The sequence below is a fragment of the Talpa europaea genome (genome assembly GCF_964194135.1).
Source record: "Talpa europaea genome assembly, chromosome: 2".
NCBI classification, from domain to species: domain Eukaryota; kingdom Metazoa; phylum Chordata; class Mammalia; order Eulipotyphla; family Talpidae; genus Talpa; species Talpa europaea.
The window spans coordinates 154,966,830-154,992,803 of NC_140068.1; positions in this window are offsets into that span (position 1 = coordinate 154,966,830).

The following is a 25,974-nucleotide window of genomic DNA, read 5'->3' on the forward strand; positions in this document are numbered from 1 at the left end:
GCCACACCATCAGCTACATCAAAGGAGACCCAGGTTCAGACTCTGCTCTACAAGAGCTCAGGCCCCAGGACACCCAGCACAGTGCCCCCCAGGGGTCCCTTCTCATCAGGGGACAAGTGTCTCACTATCTGACATGGCCTCAGGGCAGAGCCCAATCTCCACAAATGTTGGACATGTGATTTGCCAGGATCTACATGACACCTGTCTTGTTGATGCAGGGGTCCTTGGAGAAAACTTTACATGTTTCTACATTTACATTTCAGTTGATGAACTATCAAAAAGTGCATAAAGTCAATGTACCACAAGCTAAAGCAAACACATCACTCACCAGAGATTTCTTCATTGTCTGCTGCTCTCACAGATGCCTGAGGGCTGTGGGGCTGGAGCTGGAGCAGGGATGGAGTCCCACAGGAGAGGACTAAGGCTGCTGCTCCTGGAGTCTCCTGTCCAGAGCGCCCCACACTGCATGGGAGAGACCAGAGAGTCACTGCGTGTGACAGCAGTGTTCACACTTTTAGAAGGGGCACGAAAGGACCCACAAGTCCATAGCTGGTAGAATGGGTTTACAATTTACTGTAACTTTTTTTTTAAATTTATTTATGCATATAAGCACTGGGGTACAGTTAGAGGCGCAGGAGAGTGAGAGAATTCACCAGAGTCAGAGCAGGGTACAGAACAGACAGACAGACCTAAGACATTGCTGAGGGGAGCAGCGGGTGAGACAGGAGAGTTCTGCTGCTCCATGTGGGTTTCTCCCTGGCAGATCGGGAATCCAACCCCGCGCTGCAGAGGCTGTGAACAACGAAAACCAATACTTTCTACTGATTCATTGTTCACACAAAGAACAAAAGTTTCAAAGCTGGGCCTCCCTGGTGGCGCAAGGGGTTAAGCACCACACTACGGAGCAGTCCCCAGCCTCTGCAGCACCAGTTCGACCCTGGCCAGGAGCTACCCACATGGCGCAGCAGACCTCTCCTGTCTCCCAGCTGCTCCCCTCAGCAGTGTATTTCGTCAACCTGTTCTGCTCCCCACTCTGTCTCTGGTGAATCCTCTCACCAGCCCCCACGCCCCGCACACACACCCCTTTGGCCTGTACCACAGCTCTTGTATACTAAATAAATAAATCTAAAAAAAAAAAATGTACCTAATGCACTATTTTGCTAGGAGACTCCCAGAGGTGGGCGGGAGAGCCCGCCTCCCCGCCATCTTTTCTGTGGAACCCCGCCTTCCCCCCCTCCACACACACAGCGAGTAGATCTGTCCTGGGGTGTTGCCCCTGCGCACAGGTGGAAACGCGCTTCCCCAGGCTCCAGCCTTGCAGGACCCCGTCCCCGACCCCCAGGGAAGACCCCGGGGCAGCGTCCGTCCGGGGACACGGCCCTGCGCCGCGCCGGGAAGCCCCCAGAAAGGCCGCGACGTTCTCCCCAACCAGCCTCAGCCAGGCCGCGGCTCCCCTCGGCCTCCGCGCCCCGGCACACCGCGGCGGCGACGGGAAAGGCCCCAAAAGCAGAACACCCACGTCCAACAGCTGAGGGGCCGCAAATCTGGGGGGTCGTCACAAGCAAGAGCTCAGCGACCCTGTGGCCCGCACCCCGCGTTCCTAACGATCCACGGGGCGAGGCATCTAAAGCCCCACCACACATCCCCGCCCGGCGTCACCCTCAGAGCCCGGCGGGGCGCCCCGCGTCCAGGAGGCCTCCCCCGCGCCCGCCCTCAGGCCTCACTCGACGCTCCCACCCCGCACGTAGGGCGCCCCCCAAACCCTCCCCCCGTCTCCCCACCCCGCGCGCCGCCTCAGCTCCCCGCCAGCCGGCCTCGAGACAACGGCCGCGCACAACCGTGACGCCGCAGCGCGTGGAGGATCCGGACGCCCGGACGGGGCGAAGGACGGGGTCGCGCCTGCGCAGAACCCAGAAGCCCCGCCCAGAGCCCTTGGCGGGAAACGCGCAGGCTCAGGAGACTACATTTCCCACAATCCTATGCGCCGCTTCCGGGGCGTCTGAGGGGCGACGGTTCGCAGCCGGAAGGTGGGAGTGTTACGTGGCAGCCGCCGCTGTGAGCGGGCCGCCTGACTGTGGGTCCTTGCCCGGCGCTTAACGGGGACGTAGTAATGCTGACTGAGACATGCATGAGCTATTGACAAAAGGCTATCCACAGGGAAGGGGAAATGAGGAAATGGACAGTCGGGGAGCAAAGAGGGAGAACAGGTCTTAAATGCGTCCTACCCGGCCTGCGGAGCTGGAGTCCCAGGGGCACGGAGAGCTGGCGGAGGCCCAAGAGCTGTGAGGCCGGGAGAGACCCAGCGTCTGGCTTTATACCAAACCCGGCTGCTTAGCTCCGCCCTCAGGTCCCAGCCACCCTCCCTTTGGTGGTGATGGGATTTGTCTTTCCCGCGTCTTGATGGCTTCGGTCTGGAGTGGGGTGGAGTCCACCAAGCCTGTATGGGATTAGCTCAGGACAGCCTTTCCCCCTGACAGGATGAGCAGAGGGTCAGGGAGAATGGACGGTGGGCGGGGCCCCTGAAAATGGCTGCTGGAGAACTGGTTCAGGGCTGAGTTGAAAAGGAGCTGAACAAGGACACACCGCGGGTGAACTGGTTGAAGTGTCTGTGCTAGCACCCTCTTGCCAGCCTCTGCGGCCTGAGTTCCATCCTGGCCGGGGAGCTGACCCAGAGGGCAGAGCTGATCTGCCCCGTCTCCCCCACTGCCCCCCTCAGCACTGGATGCCAGTACATCTGCTCCCCACCCTATCTCCTGAGAATCCTCTCAATCCCCTGCCCAACTTTGGACCTATACCCCCATTCTGTTCTTGTTGTTGTTGTTGTTGTTGGAGTCCAGTCAGTTTGGGGTGCGGGTTCCTTGGGGTCACCCTGGGAAAGGTGTCCCCAGAGCTCCCGTTTCAGTGACATGTAGCTGTGGAACCAAGCGTAAGTATTCTTAGCCATTGCTTTGTCATTTTGTGTGTAACTGCCATTGTAGAATTTCAGGTCTTGCAGGTCTTGCTGTCCCGGGAAAAGACTGCATTCCAGAGATAGTTTGGACCCTCACTCCACCCTTACTCTCTAGTGGCGAACTTGCTGTAATTGGAGCTGCAGGTTGGAGCTGCATCTTGGCCTGGCCAGTCAGCTTAGAATGATAGCCAGGCAAAGTTGGAGAACGCATCCTTGTAGCCAATGAGTAACTGCCAGCATAATTTAACCTTATTAAAAGACCCCTGCTTCCTTTGTTCGGGGTTCTCGGGATCTGCCACTGCGTTGGTAGGTGCCGTGAACCCGGACTCGAGTCTGAAATAAACTCCCTTTTGTGTTTGCATCAGCTGTCTTTGGGTTCTTGGAGGCTATGCTCGCCGAGTCTGCTAACCTTGGGCACAACAGTAGCGAGTTTCCCAGGCGCGTTTCTCCACAAGACAGAGACATTGGTTATATTTAAATGGCAGGTTTATTAGTGAAAGGGACAGAAGAATAAAGGAAACTTGCATAGACACCAGCGGGCAGGAAGAGCTGCCCGAGAGAGGGCAGGTTTGCTGAGAGGCCTGCATGCCCCCAGGCAGGGTCCCTGAGGGAGCAGCCTCTGCTGAGGGGGTCAGTGAAGACAAGCCCAGCAGGTACAGGGCACCAGTAGGCAGGAGGCTGCTGCCCTGCAGAGGAGAGAGATGGTGAAAAGAGGCACCTGCATAGTCTCAGGTGGGCAGACAGAGTGCAGCCCTGAGCCAGTGCAGATGTTATAGAGCAACCCCGATATTAAACGGGTTCCTGGCTGTGGGTCCTCACCCGCGCGCTTTAAAGGGACTTATGAATACTCTACTACAGACACACACAAAAGGGTTAATAAAAGGGTTATTTACAAGAGAAAAGGAAATAAGGAAAATGTACAACTCAGGGAGAAAATAGGGAAATAAAGTCTTTAATGCGTCCTACCGGATCCGACTACCTGGAAACCCAAAGTCACTCTCAGAGCTGGCCGGACGCTGCGAGCTGGTGGAGAGCCAAAATGGGGGATCCCCAAAGCCCACGTGTCTGCCTTTTGTATCCACCTGGCTGCTTAACCCCACCCTCAGGTCCCAGCCACCTTCCCTTGGGTGGTGATGGGATGTGAAGTTCCCAGTGTCTTTGGCTTTGACCTGGGGTGGGGGTGGAGTCCACAAAGCCTATATGGAATTTGCTTTGGGACATCCTTTTCCCCCTAACACAGAGACTGCACTGATGTAGTCTTCTGTTTGGGAGGGGGCCCCCCCTTGTGAACATTGGTTAGTAGCTGATTTTGGACAACTCTGCAGAATCTGAAAGGGACGGAGATTCCACAGTGGGCTCAATCTCTGTATCTTTACCTTTAGGTCTGTGCTTTAGACACTCCCTACAGCCTGATACCAGCATGGGTCTTGTGCTTTGTAATCTAGCTGTTGTGCCTGAGGATCTTGGTTCCTATAGCTGTGTCAGTGGCTGTGCTAATCCCTTCTACCTCCCCCTCCTTGAGTGAGCCAGGTTTCTGGTCTTGTGGCTCCTCCTGTTCATTTTTTTTCTATTCCTGTCCTCCATCAGTTCTTGTATGAATAATTAAATGAATTTTTTTTAATTCAGCTTTAGGGCCTCCGGTGGCACAAGGGGTTAAGCACCACACTATGAAGCAATCCGCAGCCTCTGCAGGACGAGTTCTATCCCCGATCCGCCAGAGAGCAACCCACATGGTGCAGCAGACCTCTTCTGACTTGCCCGCTGCTCCTCTTAGCAGTGTACTTCGATCCTTCTGCCTGCTCTGTTCCCCACTCTGGCTCTGGTGAATTCTCTCACCCTCCCACGCTTCTGACTGTACCCAGTGCATGTATAAACAAACAAATAAAACAAATAAATAAATAAAAATACATGCCTCTTTAAAAAAAAAAAGTTCATCCACACGTGTGACTTTCGTAATGTGGAGAGAGAGCAAGGGTCTCCTCGGGGCCTCAGGCTGGCCTTCTCAGTGGCCACTCTTCCCTCGAGGGGCGCAACAGGCTCTGGGAAAAATATAAAAAAAAAAAATAAATAAATAAATAAATAAATAAATAAAGTTCACATATTGTCTAAATATTCAGATACCACTGTATGCTCTTTGGTCAAAATCAAGATGCAGGCATTTAAGAAGCATTCTTGTTCTTCTGATTCCTGGACCCCACAGTTGATGGTGAACATAGAGATTCATTACTTAGCTAATGTGCACCTACAGAATTCTATGCCCTGGGGTCTCCCTGGTGGCACAAGGGGTTAAGCACAGCCTCTGCAGCATGAGTTAGATCCCTGGCCGGCCAGGGAGCAACCCACATGGTGCAAACAGAAGACTACATCAGTGTGGTATCTGCACTGGCCCGGGGCAGCCATCCGTCTGCCCACCTGTGACTATGCAGGTGCCTCTGTTCACCAACTCTCTCCTCTGCGGGGCAGCAGCCTCCTGCCTGCCGTGACCTGTATCTGCCAGGACCTACCTTCACTGACCTCCCTCAGCGGAGGCCACTCTCCTCAAGGGCCGCTCTCCGCAAGGCCAGGACTTCTCCAGAGACTGCACAGGTACAATCCTTTTCTTTTTGGGAGGGGCACTGTTTGTTGCTGATGTTGGGTAACTTGGCAAACTGAGAAAGGGGCCACGGGTTCCAGGATGGACCCAATCTCCATATCTTCACCCTCAGGCCTGTGCTCCACTCCCTAGACCATCTGATCCTGCTTGGGCCTTATGCCTTGTGACAAGGCACTGGCGCCTGAGGATCACGACCTCTACAGCTGGGTTAATGGTCCATTTATTCCCTGCGACCCCAGGTTCTGGTCTTGGGCACCTCCTCTCCAGTCTTTCTATTCTTGTCCTCCGTCACAGTCATCACTTGATAATATCTCAAGTAGGATTGATTTAAAAAGTAGGGAGAAAATAATTATAACTGTCCCCAAACCATTGTATTGAACATTTATAGTAATACATGTTAATGTTGTTTTGTGCTCCATAAAGATATTATGAAATAGTCACATCTGAGAAGTTACTCACTTATTTCTGTACTGCTTTTTTTAAATGTGTATTTAAATGTGTATTTAGATGTTATTATAAATTACTTTCTCATTTTCTTCAAAGTTCAATGAAACTTCTTGAAAGTTTCATTCTACTATGAAAATATGCTGATTTCAAAATATCTATTAATACAAACCACTCATCGCTTCACATTTGTAGATGTCTCCCCAGTGTGCATTCTCTGATGTATAGATGGATTTGACTTCTGCTTAAAGACATTGCCACACATTCTTCACATTTTTAATATTTCACTCCCATATGAATTCTCTGATGTTGAGTAAGTTTTAATTTCTGGTTAAAGGCTTTCCCATATTCTTCACATTTTTAAGGTTTCTTGCCAGTATGAATTTGGAGATGATGCCTAAGATTTGACTTCTTATTAAAGGCTTGCCACATGATGGAGGATAAGAATAGAAAAACTGGAAAGGAGATACAAGGTCAAGAACCTAAAGCAGGGCCTCCCCTGGTGGCGCAGGTGGTTGAGCGCAGCGCTTTGAAGCTTTCCCAGCCTCTGCAGTGCCGGTTTGATCCCGGCCAGCTGGCGAGGGTCCCACATGGCACGGCAGACCTCTCCTGTTTCCCTGCTGCTCCCCTCAGCAGTGTATTTCAGTCAGTCTGCTGTTCTGGTCCCTGCTCTGTCCCTGGTGAATCCTCTCACCCTCCTGCACATCTGGCCTGTACCCCAGTTCTTATATAAATAAATAAAGCTTTAAAAAATAAAAAAACATAAGCACACAGGCAGGTAGGGGTAGAAAGGATTAGCATAATCCATTTACCCAGTTAGGAAACCAAGACCCTTAGGCATCAACGCCCAGATCAGGAGGCACAACACCCAAAAACTATCAGACTGCTATAGGGAGTGTCAATGGCACAAACCATCCACCCACAAAGATGAGCCCCTCCCTGAAGATGATAAAACCTAAGGCAGCCCTCACAATGGGGCAGGACTCCCACTGCCCACCTGTGACTATGCAGGTGCCTCTTTCCACCAACACTCTCCCTCTGCAGGGCAGCAGCCTCCTGCCTGCCTGTGACCTGTCCCATGCCAGGGCTCTCCTCACACTGACCTCCCTCAGCGGAGGCAGGTCTCCTCAAGGCCGCCCACCTGCAACCACACAGGCCACTCAGCAAACCTGTCCCTTTGGGGGCAGCTCTTCCTGCCCACTTGTGTCCATGCAAGTGTCTTTTGCTATCCTATCCCTTTTCTTTCTTTTTTTTTTTTATAGAGGCATGTTTTTATTTATTTATTCATTTATTTAATTATACATGCACTGGGTACAGTCAGAAGTGCAGGAGGGTGAGAGAATTCACCAGAGCCAGAGCGGGGAGCAGAGCAGGCAGAAGGACCGAAGTACACTGCTGAGGGGAGCAGCGGGCTGCAGGAGAAGTCTGCGCGCCATGTGGGACCCTCCTCCGGTGGCCGGGGAGCAGCCGGGGATCGAACCGGTGCTGCAGAGGCCGCGGGCAGCTTCGCAACCCAGCGCTCAACCGCTGTGCCACCGGAGAGGCCCATCCTATCCCTTTTCTAATAAACCTGCTCTTTAAATATCACTACTGTCTCTGTCTCGAGGAGAAACTCAGTGCATGCCGCCGAAACAGGCACTCTGGCAAAACCTTTCCCAGAGTGAATCCAACGACCCAGCACTCTACAAAACTCCATCACCACATACTTTACATTTGTTCATTTTTTAGAATATTTGATTCCTTCCCTCAGGTGTAGTCCCCATAATTCTCCCACTGTTACAGAGCAACCCCGATAGAAAACGGGTTGCCTGACTGTGGGTCCTCACCCGCACGATTAAAGGGGGCTTACGAATGCTAAACTGCAGACACACACAAAAGGTTGATAAAAGGTTTCTTTCTGGGCCTCCCCTGGTGGCGCAGCGGTTGAGCATTGGGTTGCGAGGCTGCCCGCAGCCTCTGCAGCGCAGGTTCGATCCCCGGCTGCCGGCGGGGGTCCCACATGGCGCGCAGACCTCTCCTGCCACCCGCTGCTCCCCTCAGCGGTGTACTTCGGTCCTTCTGCCTGTTCTGCTCCCCGCAGTGTCTCTGGGAATGGGGAATGGAGAAATGAATAACTCAGGGAGAAAAAGAGGGAGACAAGTTCGTAACTGCATCCTACTCGCTCCTCTGACCTGGAATCCCAATGACCCGCCGAGCTGGCGAAAAGCCTAGTGTGCCGCGTGGCCAGGGGAGAGACATCCCCCACCACCACATGGCGGGTTAAATACTCAAGAGAACATATCTGCTTAACTCTGCCCTCAGGTCCTCGCAACTTCCTTTTAGGGATCTTGGGATTTGTAGTTCCCAGTGTCCTGATGGCCTGGGGGTGGAGTCCACAAAGCCTGTGTAGAGTTTGCTCAGGGCATCCCATCCCCCTAACACTGCCTCCACAACACCTATGAACCATCACCACAGTCCCCTGTGATATTCTCTCCCATTTTGCCTCCCTCCCCTCATTTCAGAGCAACAGGCTCCCCACATGATGTCCCATCAACCCTGAGGCTCAAGTCCACAAGGGATTGACCCAGACTCACCTGAGACCACCTGAGAGTTTGAGCGCTACTGTCACCTCTGCCCCTTACAGGGGCCCTTCCTCGGGCAGTGACAGTGCTCCAGGTGACTGCGAGGTGAGGCCAGGAGGAAGCAGCAACCCCCAAGTGGTTCATGGGAGCTAAGAGCAGGCTTTTGCCCCAGGAGAGGGGCCAGGCTCTGAGCACCCACCCCCATCAGTGGCAGGATCTGTGACCCTCTGGGAGGAGAGGGAAACTGAGGAAGGGATTGTGACAGGCAGACATCCAGGGCGGGGCCTCCCGCAGAAGCCTGTGGTGCCTGAGCCTGAGACAAAGGACAGGAGTGGGTGGGCGTCTCAGCATTTCTAGGACTTTCTGCCTGTGGGTGTGGGAGCAATGAAGGGCCTGGCTGACCCTGAGGGGATGTTTCCCAGATGCAGCGGTGAGGCCTCCAGACGAAATCTCCTGGAAGGAAACAGCAGAAGGAGCGAGAGGAGGGAAGGGCTGCTTCTGGGCAAGTGGCCCCACCTGGCAGAGGCTCCTCGGCTCCACCTCCATAGATGCCAGAGACCTAGAACTTATTCACTTGACCTTCCCCTGTGTTCCTGGGGAGCAAACATCGTCAGCTACTTGTTCCTCCCTTTTCTTTTCAAGATAAGGCAGCACAGCTCATGAGAACACTGTCCCACAGCCATCCCTCCTGTCTCTGATTGCAGGGTCGGTGGCCCGAGCAGGTCAGAATGAATGACCTTCGATGACGAAAACCCTCCTTGTCGCAGACCCCACGGGGCACTGGGATTCCAGATTCATTGGGCTGGGCTGGGCGCTCAGGTGAGAGTGAGGGGAATGTGGCTTTTAGATTCCCTGTGGAGCAGTGTCTGCTCTGCACAGCAGCATGGGGGTGTACACTGGATCAGCTGGTGGGGGCACCCCGAGATGCAGGACTGTGAAAAGTAATGAGGAGAGATCAGCTAGGACACTGAAGAGTGACAGATTTATCACAGAACTTGGGATTTATCAAAGGGGCCTTTGATAAATATATAAACGATGTCTTCTCCCGAGGAGATTTGCACTAGGATTTACCATTGACTGTGCAGACACCCCAGCAGGGGTGTGTGTCCTCTGAGGGGATCCACCTTGTGGGGATCAGGTGTCAGTTTGTTCTGATACAATCATGTGACCCTCCTCCCTGATTCCTGTGCACCCCAAGGTTTACCACTGATCAGGCCTTGATATTTACTTCCTGGGAGGTGTACCCAAACCATCAGGCTAGATCTGGAAAAGATTACTTTTAAGTTTTCCCTTTAGTATAAAAAATGTAGGCTCTTCCCCTTTGGAGGGGAGACAGTGGCTTTGCAAGTAGAAATTGTAATCAATCAACACTTGTTCCTGAAAGTCTCATGATTCACAGGCATGCAAGACACAAATGTTGATCTATTCCTTGTTTGTAAATTTAGGGTAAAAAAGAATTTTAAGATTATAAAATATAGCTCAGCACAAAGGATAAATAAAGATAAATTTTCAAAGAAGAATAACTCTAAAGTAAAGCTCTCAGTTTTTGTAAATCCTTATTTTTTTTTAAAGATTTATTTATTTATGTAAGAACCAGGGTGCAGGCCAGAGATGCGGGGGCGAGAGGATTCACCAGAGACAGAGCGGGAAAAAGAACAGGCAGGCTGACAAAATACACTGCTGAGGGGAGCAGCGGGCGAGACAGGAGAGGTCTGCTCCATGTGGGCATCTCTTCGGCTGGCGGGGATTGAACAGGCGCTGCAGAGGCTGTGGACAGCTTCACAGCACTGCACTCAACTGCCTGTGCCACAAGGGAGGCCCCTTAAATCCTTATTTTTAAACTGTGGTTAGAGAAAAAAAATTACCAGATTTTTAAGATCTTTAACAGACACAAAGTGTAACAAGCCCTCACTCAGCCCCGCTGACTCCCCACGTAGTGAGCTCTCTGGACTGTCCTCAACTGCCAGCTCTCAGTCCTCCAAATTCCATAAACGCCACACAGGCCTAGAGAGCAGCCCTGGGCAAGAGACTTTGCAGAGGCTGATGATCACAGCTTCCTGGGACCCGGGGGTTGGGGCGATGCCCAGGGTCAGCTGAGCAGGAAGCTTTGCTAGATTTCAGGGTCCATCTCATGGGTCTGCAGTCCAGAGTCACTCCCCGACTCTGGCCCCTGGGATTCCCTGCACCAGGCCACCACCCCTACTTCTTGGCTTTGCTGGACAGTGGGGCTGGGGCCACAGTTGGTGACCAGCACGCTCAGGGACTGTCCTCTCCCCTCGAGACTCCAGGAGAGGCAGGAGCATCTGTAACATAAGACTCCCCAGAGAAGGTCCCCACTGTGTGAGAACGTGCATTCACAGGGGCTGCCTTGATGTCCACGTGGAAGGGAGGTTGGGCAGGAATTATAACCTCCGTCCTACAGAGAAACTCGTCTTCCATGACAGCAGCTGTCATGCGTGGGCTCCGTCGCTGCCCCTGGGCTTGAACACGTCTATGTGGACTCCTAGCCCTGTGCTTCGTGACCCTGCTGCCATCCTGCGTTGTGGCCATTGGGCCACGTCACTGAGGCCTTCAGAAAGCACAGCCCTGACCCAGATGCCCGGGCCCAGGGGAAGGGGCATCTTGCAAGGCCTGTCTCAGGGGGTGCACCGTGTGGACCTGGCTGCTGCTGCCCCAAAAGGGCTTCTCACTCTCTCCGTACACAGCCCTCGTGGCCCAGGGGCAGTCTTGGGGAGAAAATGGCGCTCCTGAGGCCTAGGAGGAGACACCTCCGGAAAACAGCACTGGAAGATCTTGAGCTCACCCTCACAGGAGTCCATGGGAGGAGCCCAGGAGATCTGACTTGAGTTCTGTGTTTTCTCGCCATGCCCAGGTGCGGGGGTTGGAAAACCAGGTGGATGCGGAGCAGAAGCGGGGCACTGGGGCTCTGAAGGGGGCCCACAAATATGAACAGAAGGTGAAGGCAATGACTTACCAGTTACAGGGCTCAAAACTCCAGCAAGTGCTCTGAGGATGAGACCCATAGAAGCGGATGGTTCCAGTGGCCGGAATACGGATGCTCTGGCTGCAGAGGACTGCAAGGCCACCCTCAGGCTCCCAGACCTGGTGGGCAAGTTGCAGGCCAGGGTAAAGGCAGAGGAAGCTGTAAGCAAGGAAGGCCCCGGGAGCACCTCGGGCCCTCGCCAGCCTGGAGGATCCCTACCCCAGGCCTGAGGCTGAGTTGGCAAGTTCTAAGCACAGGCCTGTGCACCGCTTCTCCCTCCTCTGGCCTATAGAGCATCCCACCTCCTCTGCCCTTCCGGCCTCACCCCACCAGGCCCAGCACACTCCAGTCCTGCCCCCTGCCTCAGCACCCCCCCCCTTCCCTCAGCCCAACTCCCTGACTCCTTCCCACGCCTGAGAACATCAGCCCACCCTCCTGGACTTGGCCTCGCTCACCCACGACCTCAGCTCCCCCACCAGCCCCCTCAGGCCCCACCTTCTGGCCCACACCACCCCCCACACCCCGTCTCCCTAGTGCCCAGCCCTGGCCTTCCCCGGGTTTTGCTAAATCCCACGGCACCATTCCACCCTGGCTGCCCTTGATCACACAGGGGGGACCCACAGGGAGGAAATGGGATGGGCCGAGACCAGCAATTCCGCACGTACCTCCCAGGATCCCCAGCTCTGAGGGGTCTCAGCAGAGGAGACTGAGCAGAGAGGGAGGTGGGGACACACTTTCCTCATAGAGAAGACTCAGCTGGGGGATCTCTGGGTTAGGTGAGGTTGAACTGGGGTTGCTCTGGAGGCGGGTCACCCCTGAATTCCTGTTTCCATGGTGTTATCTCAAGGCTGAGGACCCTGTGGCCCCAAGTGCTGACATCCCCCCACTTCCTCCATTCACTACGACTGGGATCATCAACGAGTTCCTGAGCATCAAGTCAGGTGAATCCGCCTCCTCGTGCCTCCCCACCCCCGCCCCATCCTGGATGGCAGACCCACAGGTGGGCCCGTTGGTTCTGTCATGGGGCGTCAGCCAACTGCGGGTCCAACAAACGGTCTCCCCATGTCCACTGTGCTGTCTTCCGCCCAGCGACTCTGGCAGCTGTAGGACCAACACCTGAGCCCTCACTGAGGAGGTTCTGACTCACAGCCCAAGCCCTGGCCACGGGCCTGGCCCTCCCGAGAACTCCACGGCGTACGCATGACAGCAGGCCGCGTCCTGGTCTCATGGCAGTCCTGCACCAGGCCCAGGACCATGGACCCCAGGGAGTCACACAGCAGGGCCTCAATCTAGAAGGGGAGCAGCTCTCAGGAGGAGGCAGAGGCTCAGCTTGACCCTCCCAGCAGCCAGAGACCCTGCGTGTGGCTGCCTCCTCCCCCCTGACAGCACTTGACACAGACCCTGGGGAGTTTCGGCGGCTTTGCTCTTGTCTGTCATATTCTGACAGTTGACAGGGGCGGGGGGACAGACAGAGCCCCCAGTGATGTCTCAATATCTACCCCCCCACACACACACGCCACTGCCCTGTGACGTCCCCTGGCCACAGCCCGCAGAGGGGCATCCACTCTGTGCCTGGAGCTCAGGGCTCCGGGGACGTGGACAGTGGCTCTGGGCTGCAATGTGAGGAAACAGGCTGGGGCTCTGGCTGGAAAGTTCTTGAGGAAGTCAGGACGTGGCAGAGGCGGGCAATTAGGAGCAGGTGCCCAAGTCCCAGCTCCCTTAGTAGCCCGACAGAGAAACAATCCCCAACGGACGGCGCCCCAGCCCAGCCCAGCCCAGAGAGGACATCACGGAACCGACACAGGATACAACTCCACATCTACAGTCCAAGGCTCGTTGTGGAAATGCAGGCCAGTAAAGTGGGCAAACTTTGCAGGCCTCGGAGCCTCGGGAGACCCCTCAGGCCAAGCCCTTCAGCAAGAGGCACATAGCAGAGGCCCCCACGATCAGCCACCACTCCCTGCCCACCACAGCCATGGGAGCCCCTGCTTCTCGGCCCCCAGCGGCCACCCCTCGGGACCATTCTTCTTAGGGAGCTTTCTTGTCCTTATTCCTGTGAGTAAATCTCTGGCTTTTCTGGAACTCTGGGCACCACTTGGAACTACTTTTGCACCAAAGACAAGAAATGAAGAAGAGCACACCCGAGGCCTCAGACTCCGGGCCTGCTGCAAAAAAAAAAAAAAAAAACCCATTCATCATCACCATGGTGGGAAGAATCACGCCAGAGGGCACCAGGTGCCCCTGAGAAAGGAGGGACAGCGAGAGCAACGCCAGGGATTCCCTCTGACACCAACGTCCACACCGCTCACTAAACCCAAGGTATGAACCGTGTCAAAGACCACATTCAGGACATGGCCAGTAACGTGTGGCCTCAGAACACATTTCTGAGGCACAATTTTACTTGATACAGACCCTGGACTCTCAGGGGGCTCGCACATCCTCACCAGGGGAGACACAGAGTCTTCAAGTGGGAAGAGGCTGGTTTTGGGGAAGTGGTTCTGTTCCAAAACACGGGTGTGGTTTGAATTCAATGCAGTAGTTTATGAAGGATCACAACCCCAAACGGTTTCTAAACGGATGTAAATCTAACTCATAGAAAAAGTTTAGAAATAGTTGCACTGACCCTCTGGCCGAGGCAGGTGTCCACACAAATCATTTGATTCTAAAGCTTCCCTGGTGGGGCAGCATGAGTTCAACACCCAGCTGATGAGGGACCTGATCCCCAGGGTACAGCAGACCACTCCTGTCTTGCCCGCTGTTCCCCTCAGCAGTGTATTTCCTCAGTCTGCCTGTTCTGTTCCCTGCTGTCTCTGGTGAATCCTCTCATCTCCCACACCTCTGGCCTGTACCCCGGTTCTTGTATGCATGAATAAATCTTAAACGTTTTCCCATGTGAATTCTTTGATCTACACTTGGAACTGAATTCCGAGATACTGAGTTGTTGGAAAAGTTATGATGCATTTTTGGACATGCTGAAAAAAATAGGTCAGGACTTTCTCAACAACCCAAGAGTTCCCCTACACTCAGCTTTCCTGGGGTTATTCTCATGTGAGAATTCTCTGCTGTCAAGTGAGACCTGATTTCTAGGAGAAAGGTTTCCTATAGAGTTTGTGTGCAGTGTAACATCTAGAATGCATATCAATGCCTGATTTCCAGGCGTTTTACAGAATCTTATCAGTCATACAGTTTCTCAAGTGTACATTCTGTGATGGTTACTGAGGGCTGATTTACTGGCGAAAGTTCTCCCACACTATGGACATCAAAAGGTTTCTCTACAGAATGACTTCTCCTGATGGCTGATTTGGAAGAGGAAGTTTTTGTTTTTTAAAGATTTATTTATACAAGAACCAGGGTACAGGCCAGATGCGTGGGGGTGAGTGGGGGGGAGAGGTGAGAGAATTCACCAGAGACAGGAACAGGCAGACTGACCGAAATACACTGCTGAGGGGAGCAGTGGGCGAGACAGGAGAGGTCTGCTGCGCCGTGTGGGTTTCTCGCCAGCCAGCCAGGATCAAACCCACGCTGCAGAGGCTGCGGACAGCTTCACAGTGTGGCGCTCAACCGCCTGCACCACCAGGGAGGCCCTGGAAGAGAAAGTTTTTCTATAGTTAACATTCATAGGATTTCTTTCCAGTATGACGTTTCTGATGCCTACAGAGGGAGGAATTACTGCAAAAAGTTTTCCCAAACTCCAGACATTCATAGGGTTTCACTCCAGTGTGAGTCCTCTGATGTACAAGATCTGACTTTTGGGAGAAACCTTTCCTACACTCCTCACATTCATAGGGTTTCTCTCCATTGTGAATTGTCTGATGTAACATGAGGACAGGCTTATTTGAAAAAGCTTTCCCACACTCTTGACATTGATAAGGTTTCTCTCCACTGTGAAATCCATGATGTTGATTGAGGGCTGATTTCCGGTAGAATGTTTTCCCACACTGTTGACATGCATAGGGCTTCACTCCTCTGTAGATCTTTTGCTGACGACAGAGGCCTGACCTGTCGTAGAAAACCTTCCCACACTCTTCACATTCATTTCTCTCCAGTGTGGATATTGACATGCCTATTGAGCTGTGATTTATCAGGAAATGTTTTCCCACACTCTTGGCATTCATAGGGCTTCTCTCCAGTGTGTCTTCTCTGATGTGCGATTAAGGTGGACTTACTGGAAAATGCTTTCCCACACTCTTGACATTCATAAGGCTTCTCTCCAGTGTGAATCCTCAGATGTACAACAAGACCTGATTTCTGGGCAAACCCTTTCCTACATTCTTGACATTCATAGGGTCTCTCCCCAGTGTGAGTTCTCTGATGGACAATGAGGGTAGCCTTAGTGCAAAGAGTTTTCCCACACTCTTGACATTCATAGGGTTTCTCTCCAGTATGACTTCTCTGATGATCAGTGAGGGTATGCTTCCTGGAAAAAGTTTTCCCACACTCTTGACATTTATAGGGCTTTATTGCTCTGTGAGTTATTTGATGAGCATGGAGGCCTGACCTGTTCCGGAAAGCCTTTCCACACTCTTGACATTCATAGGGTTTCTCTCCAGTGTGTATTGTGTGATGCCTATCGAGGTGTACTTTATCAGAAAAGGCTTTCCCACACAGTTGACATTCATAGGGTTTCTCTCCAGTGTGACTTCTCTGATGGACAGCAAGGGCTGATTTCCAGTAGAATGTTTTCCCACACTGTTGACATGCATAGGGCTTCACTCCTCTGTGGATATTTTGATGGATATAGAGGCCTGACCTGCGGTAGAAAGCCTTCCCACACTCTTCACATTCATAACATTTCTCTCCAGTGTGCATTTTGTGATGCCTACTGAGGTGTGATTTACAAGAAAAGGCTTTCCCACACTCTTGACATTTATAGGGTTTCTCTCCAGTGTGCATTTTGTGATGGCTACTGAGGTGTGATTTACGAGAAAAGGTTTTCCCACACTCTTGACATTTATAGGGTTTCTCTCCAGTGTGAACTCTCTGATGGACAGTGAGGGCAGCCTTACTGGAAAGAGTTTTCCCACACTCTTGACAGTCATAAGGTTTCTCTTCACTGTGACTTCTCTGATGAACAGTGAGGGCACTCTTACCGAGAAAGGTTTTCCCACACTCTTGACATTCATAGGGTCTCTCTCCAGTGTGAGTTCTCTGATGGACAGCAAGGGCAATCTTACTGCTAAGAGTTTTCCCACACTCTTGACATTCATATGGTTTCTCTCCACTGTGAATCCTATGATGTTTATAGAGGGCTGATTTCCAGCTGAATGTTTTCCCACACTGTTGACATGCATAGGCTTTCTCACCAGTGTGACTTCTCTGATGATCAGTGAGGGTACGCTTCCTGGAAAAAGTTTTCCCACATGCTTGACATTCATAGGGCTTCGCTGTTCTGTGGGTGATTTGATGTTGAAAGAGGACTGACTTCAAGTAGAAAGCCCTCCCACATTCTTGACATACATATCGTTTCTCTCCAGTGTGACTTCTCTGATGTCCAGTGAGGTCTGACTTAGTGGGAAAAGGTTTCCCACATTCTTGACATTCATAGGGTTTCTCTCCAGTGTGTATTGTGTGATGCCTATTGAGGTGTACTTTATCAGAAAAGGCTTTCCCACACAGTTGACATTCATAGGGTTTCTCTCCAGTGTGACTTCTCTGATGGACAGCAAGGGCTGATTTCCAGTAGAATGTTTTCCCACACTGTTGACATGCATAGGGCTTCACTCCTCTGTGGATATTTTGATGGATATAGAGGCCTGACCTGCGGTAGAAAGCCTTCCCACACTCTTCACATTCATAACATTTCTCTCCAGTGTGGATTTTGCCATGACTATTGAGCTGTGATTTATCAGGAAACGTTTTACCACTCTCTTGGTATTTATAGGGTTTCTCTCCAGTGTGCATTTTGTGATGCCTACTGAGGTGTGATTTACGAGAAAAGGTTTTCCCACACTCTTGACATTTACAGGGTTTCTCTCCAGTGTGAATTCTCTGATGGACAGTGAGGGCAGCCTTACTGCAAAGAGTTTTCCCACACTCTTGACATTTATAGGGTTTCTCTCCAGTGTGAATTCTCTGATGGACAGTGAGGGCAGCCTTACTGCAAAGAGTTTTCCCACACTCTTGACAGTCATAAGGTTTCTCTTCACTGTGACTTCTCTGATGAACAGTGAGGGCACCCTTACCGAAAAAGGTTTTCCCACACTCTTGACATTCATAGGGTCTCTCTCCAGTGTGACTTCTCTGATGGACAGCGAGAGCAACCTTACTGCTAAGAGTTTTCCCACACTCTTGACATTCATATGGTTTCTCTCCACTGTGAATCCTATGATGTTTATAGAGGGCTGATTTCCAGTTGAATGTTTTCCCGCACTGTTGACATTCATAGGGTTTCTCACCAGTGTGACTTCTCTGATGATCAGTGAGGGTATTCTTCCTGGAAAAAGTTTTCCCACATGCTTGACATTCATAGGGCTTCGCTGTTCTGTGGGTGATTTGATGTTGAAAGAGGACTGACTTCAAGTAGAAAGCCCTCCCACATTCTTGACATTCATAGGGTTTCTCTCCAGTGTGTATTGTGTGATGCCTATTGAGGTGTACTTTATCAGAAAAGGCTTTCCCACACAGTTGACATTCATAGGGTTTCTCTCCAGTGTGACTTCTCTGATGTTTATTGAGGGATGATTTCCAGTAGAATGTTTTCCTGCACTGTTGACATGCATAGAGCTTCACTCCTCTGTTAGTTAATTCATGTTGATAGAGGCTTTCCTTGCAGCGGAAAGCCTTCCCACACTCTTTAAAGTCATAGGGTTTCTCTCCAGTGTGACTTCTCCGATGTACACTGAGGGTGGTCTGATTGGGAAAAGTTTTCCCACAGTCTTGACACTCAGTGGGCTTCTCTCCAGTGTGAGCCCTCTCGTGTAGAACAAGAACTGACTTCTGGGAAAACACTTTCCTACACACTTGACATTCATAGGACTTCTCTCCAGTGGTGTGACTTCTCTTATGCACAATGAGGGTGGACTTACTGTTAAAAGTTCTCCCACACTCTTGACATTTATAAGGTTTCCCTCCATTGTGATTTCCCTGATGTACAAAGATGACAGATTTCCACAAAAACATTTTTCTACACTCTTGATATGTGTAGGGTTTCTCTCTAGCATGTATTCGGTGATGGTAAGTGAAGGATGATTTTCTGGACAAAATGGCCCTACACTTTTGACATTCACAGGCCTTCTTTCCTGTGTGAGTCTTCTGCTCAGGATACCCGAGGGAGTCCCTAATTCTATGAAAGACTGCCTCTTTCCTTCCAGCATGCTCTTCATGAGGCCCATCAGGGGTTAACATGGCCCTATATATAGTAAAGTTCTCAGGCATCATTGCTGAAATGTTTCCCTTTTTTATATTCTGGTTCAAATGATGAAGTGAGTCCAAGTTACTTTTTTCCCCTAAGTCAGTTCTCTCATTGGTTGATATTTTGCTCCTGGCAGTAAAAACTTGCCACAAATGTCTTCCCTGATTTGGAGGGTTAGTCTTAGTCAGGTAATCCACAGTATGAACATCTAAAAAGAGATAAAAATGATCATTTTTATAAATAACTCTAAACATTTCAAGTTACTGCTACTAAAAGGCACAAAAGATTTTACACTAAAACAGAATTTCACAGGTATTGCATTTTTCTGATTCATGCTTTTTACCCATAACCAATTACAGAAAAACAAAAACAAACAAACAAACAAAAAAACAGATTTACTTTTATTTTGGCATAAAAGAGACAGGGTGTACACCAGAGGTACATGGGAGGCTGGGGGTGGGAAATTGAGAGGATAACCAAAGACAGTGTGGGGAGCAGAAGAGGCGGAGTGAGTGAAATACACTGCTAAGGAGAGCAGCAGGCGAGACAGGTCTGCTGTGCCATATAGGGTGAGCTCCCTGGCCATAGATCAAACTCAGGTGATAGCAGTGACAGCACAGAGACTTAACCGCTAGGCCTCCAGGGAGGCCCCAATTAACAGATTTTTCTAATGTCAAATCAGGTTGAAAAGGAAGCTGTAAAACTTATTTGTGTTTTTATAAAATCATACATATTTGGTTAAAAAAAATTCATTTAACTGTAGATGTTGATTTCCACCAGAAGCATTTACTCTAACATAGAGCCTATATCCTTTCTTTTGCGGGATGACCGTGAGCTACTTCTGCTGGTAGTTTTTGAATAATCAAGCTCTGCAGATGTCATAGTTTTCCTATTGACTGAATGTGAACAGAGCCCTGCCAAGACAGAAGGATTCTGCATGGACATTTCCTTAGATTTTCTTTCTCCTCTGGCCCTGGCCACAGTCACCTGCAGAGGTTCTCAGAGACATGTGCTTCCCTCCACGGCAGAGACCTGTCAGTTCTTATTTAAATATCATATCACATAGGCTCAGAATCCTAAATCATGCAGCAAACTCCGCCTCATCATTGTGTCCAACTTTTCCCTGCTGATGGAAAGGAAAAGAGTTCTACAATCAGTCTGTGGCCATCATTGTAAAAAGCTTTTTCCACACCCTTCTGGGATCAGCACTCTTGGTATTCTCACTGCACCACGTGGTACCTGTGTTTCTACTGCATTCATAGCAGCTCAAGTTTCTATCTACTATGTTACTCTTAGCTACATCACACTGTCATTGATTCCTTTACTTTCTTCCAAATGATTCCCACAAGAAGGTGTGATTACACAGTTCAAACTCCTCCCCAAGGAATGAGCCCTCAACCTGAACTCTTGGTGCCATGGCTTTAGAAACCACCAACTCAGGTTTCCCCTCCCATGTCACAGAACATCCCTTCCCACGCTGAACAATTTCTGGGTCCTCCTCAGCCTCACAATGTCTAATGTGGGCGGTCACAAGGCTCACAGTCACACTACTCATGTTCTCAATAACTCTCCAGTCAAGCCCCCTCTATGAGTTTTGAGTCAGTCACCTGGTAAATGACATCTCCAGTAGCCACACACAACCTCTAGCCCAGACTGCACAGAGAACTACATACATGGCATGTCCGCGCAAAGCATGCATCTCACCTGAGCGCTACAAAGACTTCATCTCCATAATAATGCCTTCAGAGCCCACACTCTAAAATAACATTCTCCACTTTTTCTCTCTCATCATGGTCAAACATTCTCTGTGGCTCTATCTATTTAATACATGTATTTGTTACATTATCCTGTCTATCAGAATGTAACCTTAACAAAGGAAAGGCCACTTCTATGGTTACTGTCATTATCCATACTCAATGAAAATTGACCACTAGCTGAAACTTCCAATGAACAAGACAAGAGAATAAAGGAATGCCTGAACAAATAAGTGAAAGAAAACAGCCTGTGGGAACAAGAGAGACACACAGAAAATGTGACTAATATAGAATAATTTCCCGCAGCACTGGGGACTACATACTGGTTTAAGATATTGACAACCGGGCCTCCCCGGTGGCGCAGCGGTTGAGTGCTGGGTTGTGAAGCTCCCCGCGGCCTCTGCGGCGCCGGTTCGATCCCCAGCTGCTCCCCAGCCACCAGAGGAGGGTCCCACATGGCGCGCAGACCTCTCCTGCCGCCCACTGCTCCCCTCAGCAGTGTACTTCGGTCCTTCTGCCTGCTCTGCTCCCTGCTCTGGCTCTGGTGAATTCTCTCACGCTCCCGCGCTTCTGACTGTACCCAGTGCATGTATAAACAAATAAACAAACAAATAAATAAATAAATAAAATACGTGCCTCTTAAAAAAAAAAAAAAGATATTGACAACCACTGAAAGTGTAGGAGGAAATCTAGGAGTCAGCAATATTTGGGAACTGAAGAAAGAATCACTTTGATAAATGTGGACAGACTGCCCACGGTTTGGACATTGGAAAAGTAGCTCAGTGTGGCCAATATCACTGGCCACAATCCTAGCCTCCTGCCAGCAAGGACTGACCCGAGACGTCCTGGTTTGGGGGTTCCTCCACAGTCCACGTCTGTACTCCCTGCTCCAACCTGATGCTCTCCTCAGGACCGGTAACACAATGTCCTGTGATGAGAAACACTGTTGGTCTTTCATCAAGTTAAACTTCAGTTTTGGGGGCTCCCGGTGGTGCAAGGGATTAAGACGTAGCCTACGAAGCTGTCCGCTGCCACTGCAGCACTAGTTTGATCCTCGGCCAGCGAGCTGACCCACGTGGTGCAGCAGACTTCTCTTGACTCACCCACTGCTCCCCTCAGCAGTGTATTTCAGTCAATCTGCCGGTTCTGTTCCCCATTCTCTCTGGTGAATCCTCTCCCCCCCCCACACACACCTCTGGCCTGTACCCTAATTCTTGTATGCATAAATAAATGAATCTTTTAAAAATGAATAAATGCAAAAATCGTAAAAAAAAAAAAAACTTCAATTTTGAAAACTAACAAAAGCAGTGTTAAGAGCAACAAAGGCCAACTGGTACTTCTGATAAAAAGGGCGAACACTCACAATCTAGTCTGTTTGCCATGTTCAACCACACCAGCACCCACTTTCATAGGGAAGTGCACACTCTCAGCATAGAAGACAGCCCATGCACTCGAGTGTTACATGGGGGCTTCCTCACCTAGTGACACCAGGTGGCTGCAGGTCTCCAGCATCACATCCCGGTACGAGGTCCTCTGAGCTTCACTCAGGTCCCGCCACTCCTCCCAGGTGAAGTTCACAGCCACATCCTCAAATGACACCATCCCCTCCGAGGGGACATTTCTTCTCATTTCAGGGCCAGCAGCCTGGGTCAGACAGAGCAAGTGTAAACGCACCTTCTTTTGTGAGTCTTTGACCTTGTATAGGATGCACCATCTTCTTACCCTACATTGCGATATGCACAGAATTCTCAGTAGAAATAGCTTTACCTCTGGACTAACTCATTTGCTCCTAGAAGTTTTTTATAACTTACTTTATAAATTGGGAAGTGTCTTTGATTCTAAGAATCAAAGGATGAACAAAATCTGCTCCTTGAAAAGCTTATCACCTGGTTGGCAGGTAGAATAGACACATACGTGGAACAACGTGCTACGTAGTGGTGTGAAAAGCCTGCTGAATGCTGACACAGTGCAAGAGAAGAGAAACCAACACTTTGTAGTGTCGGGTTACACTTCACTGAAGACCCAAACACTTAGCTCTTCCTGTAAAATACACTCATCAGTGTGAGACAACAGCAGATGTCACTGTGTGAGAAAACAGAAAGCACTCGCCATGGTAACTGACCTGCAGAGAGCACGCTGCCAGGCAGAGTCCCGGGCAGTGAGATGAGAGAGACAATAAAAGTATTCTGGAACTGAAGTCTGCCAGCTTCATGAACTTGGGACATCTGAGCTGAATTCAGCTGGAAAGACTGTGATGTGATCACCCTCTTCATAACAAATGAAAAATATGTACAAATGTGTGCCAGTATTTTATTCCTGTGACCTCAAAGCTGGTATCGCCACCTCAGAGTAAACAAAACCTAGACCCTAAACCAGAATGTGCAACAATGAGGGGCAGATAAACAGAGGTAAGATATGTTCACAGGACAGGGCATCATTTCTAAAACAGAGCAGGGAAGGGGAGGAGAATGTGCTAATAATTTGGTGGCTGAGGTACAAGGAATGTTTTCCTAGAATGCTGTCGCACAACCAGCCAACAGATATTGGTGTTGCACACTCAACTGGACATGTGTCTTATACATCAAGAGTTCTAAGCTGAAGATAGAAATTTTGGAATCAGGGCTTTCCTGGTGGTGCAGTGGGTTTATTCTTAGCACTATGAAGCTGTCTGCAGCCACTGCAGCACAAGTTCCATCTCCAGCCAGGGAGCTACCCACATGGCACAGCAGACCTCTCCTGTCTCCCCGCTGCTCCCCTCAACAGTGGATTTCAGTGGATCCGCCTGTTCTGTTCCCCACTCTGTCTCTGGTGAATCCTCTCACCCGCTGCACTTCTGGCCTCACCCCCCTGCTCTTGTGTGCAAAAATAAAATAAATCTTTACCAAAAAAAAAAAAAAAAGAAAGAAAGAAATGTGCAAATCTCTGGAATATAATTGGTAGTTTTCATCAATATAGGGAAGAACATGGTCGTCTTTGAATAATAGGTATTCAAAAACAACTGGTAGAAACTAGTATTTCTATTGGAGGAAGAAAAAATAACTCATAGCAATGAAAGACTTTTGGAAAAGATGACACTAGGTATAGGGAAACAAAAACCTTTGCTTTTTTTTTTTTAAAGATTTATTTATTTTTATACAAGAACCGGGGTACAGGCCAGATGCATGGGAGGGTGAGAGGATTCATCAGAGAGAGTGCAGGGAACAGAACAGGCAGACTGATAAAATACACTGCTGAGGGGAGCAGCAGGCAAGACAGGAGAGGTCTGCTTCACCATGTGGGACCCTCGCCGGTGGGCCGGGATCGAACCCGCACTGTAGAGGCTGCGGAAAGCTTCACAGTGTGGGGCTCAACTGCCTATGCCACCAGGGCTCGGGAAACAAAAATCTTAAGACATCTGTTAATATATTCCATCATGTCACATTCTGGAGTAGAAAATCCTATGACCATCCACATATATAGTGAGTAGGCCCCCATACAAATACCTTCCATTTGCAATGACTAAAAAAAATGATTCAGAGGATTTTTCCTTAATACAATTCTATGTCCTTGACACAGCCACAGGTGACATTAACACTCACAGTGAGACAAGGAACAACGAAGATACTCAACAGAAAAAAAGAAAACATAAGTAAAAATGGTCATAACTAGTTATAATTCATCCACGGAAAACTAATGAAAAGCACACTGAAGGAAAATGCAGTGAACTGACTGCAGAAATAATATAGCCAAGTATTTACATGCACAGGAAATCCCATGCATAACCGATGAGAGGACCAAACAGCAAGCAACACATTTAAAAGCACCAAGGGCAGAGTCTGACCCGGAAAAAAGGAAAAAGTACAAACCTAAAACTTAATGATCTGTAATGAGGTCAGAGCAAAGAAAACCAGTCCAGGCCCTTCACAAATAGCCAGTGTCCAAGGATAAGACACGATCTTGTGAGCAGCCAGAGAAATGACAGCAGATGCTACAACCACATGAGTGATGGACGACTTCTCTCTCCTCAGAAGGGGAAGATATCTGGAAAGTGCTGAAACATCCTTCAACCCTCACCTCAAATTGGGAAAAAACTAGATGAACAGAAAACAGAGGAGAAGCAAAGACATTTCAGAGACACAAACGCTGAGGTAATGCAGCAGCAGCAGACCGCAGCTCACAATGCGAGGGGACGCTCTGCAGGCCAAAAGAGAACACCAGATGGCTCCTTGGATCCAAGGAAAAAAAATCAGGCTCGCTGGAAATGGTACCTATGTGGGTAACTACAAAATACTCCATAGATGTTTTTCTTGTCCTAATTCTTTAAAAAGACATGTTGATAGGGCCTCCCTGGTGGCACAAGCAGTTGAGCACCGCGCTGTGAAGCCATCTGCAGCCTCTGTGGCACCAGTTCGATCCCCACCGGCCTTGGAACAACCCACATGGTGAGCAGACCTCTCCTGTCTCGCCCACCACTCCCCTCAGCAGTGTTTTTTTGTCAGTCCGCCTTTTCTGTTCCCAGCTCTGTCTCTGGTGAATCCTCTTACCCTCCCGCGCATCTGGCCTGTACCTCAGCTCTTGAACAAATAAAATAAATCTTTAAAAATAAATAAATAAATAAAGACACGTTGATAAAAGAAAAAAAACATTAACAAAGAAAGGACAATGATGTGCTCAGAACCAATGTGAAATACATGTGTGCAAGACAACAGTGCAAATGATGGAGTTTATGGCCCACAGACACTGTGAGGACTAGTGCACTGCTACTCCAGTATGGTGACACCAGAGAAGTATGCAGACAACAGAGAAGGAGGATCTGGGAAGAACACACAAAACTTTTTGGGTATAGTTTAAATAGAAATAACATCCCTCATCTGTGTCGACGTACTCGTGGGCTGAGTTCAAGCAGAGGATAATGAGGCAGGGAAAACCAAGTTGTCCAGCAGAATAAAAATGCTGTGTAGAGGGGGCCTCCCTGGTGGCCCAAGGGGTTAAGACGCAGCTTGTGAAGCTGTCCACAGCCTCTGGCTGCGCAAGTTTGATACCCGGCTGGCCAGGAAGCAACCCACATAGCGCAGCAGACCTCTCCTGACTCGCCCGCTGCTCCCCTCAGCAGTGTATTTCAGCGGATCCACCTGTCCTGCTCTCCACTGTTTCTGGTGAATCACCCCCCACACCTCTGGCCTGTACCCCAGGTCTTGTATGCATAATATATAATATATATATATTTTTTTTTTTTTAAATAAGTGCTGTGCAGATATGTGCACAGTCTGCACCTGACAGTGTCACACCACTCTATAAAATTTCTAGGGTTGCTGAAGGCTGACTTCCATAGTTTCCCTACACATGTTACCCACAAAGG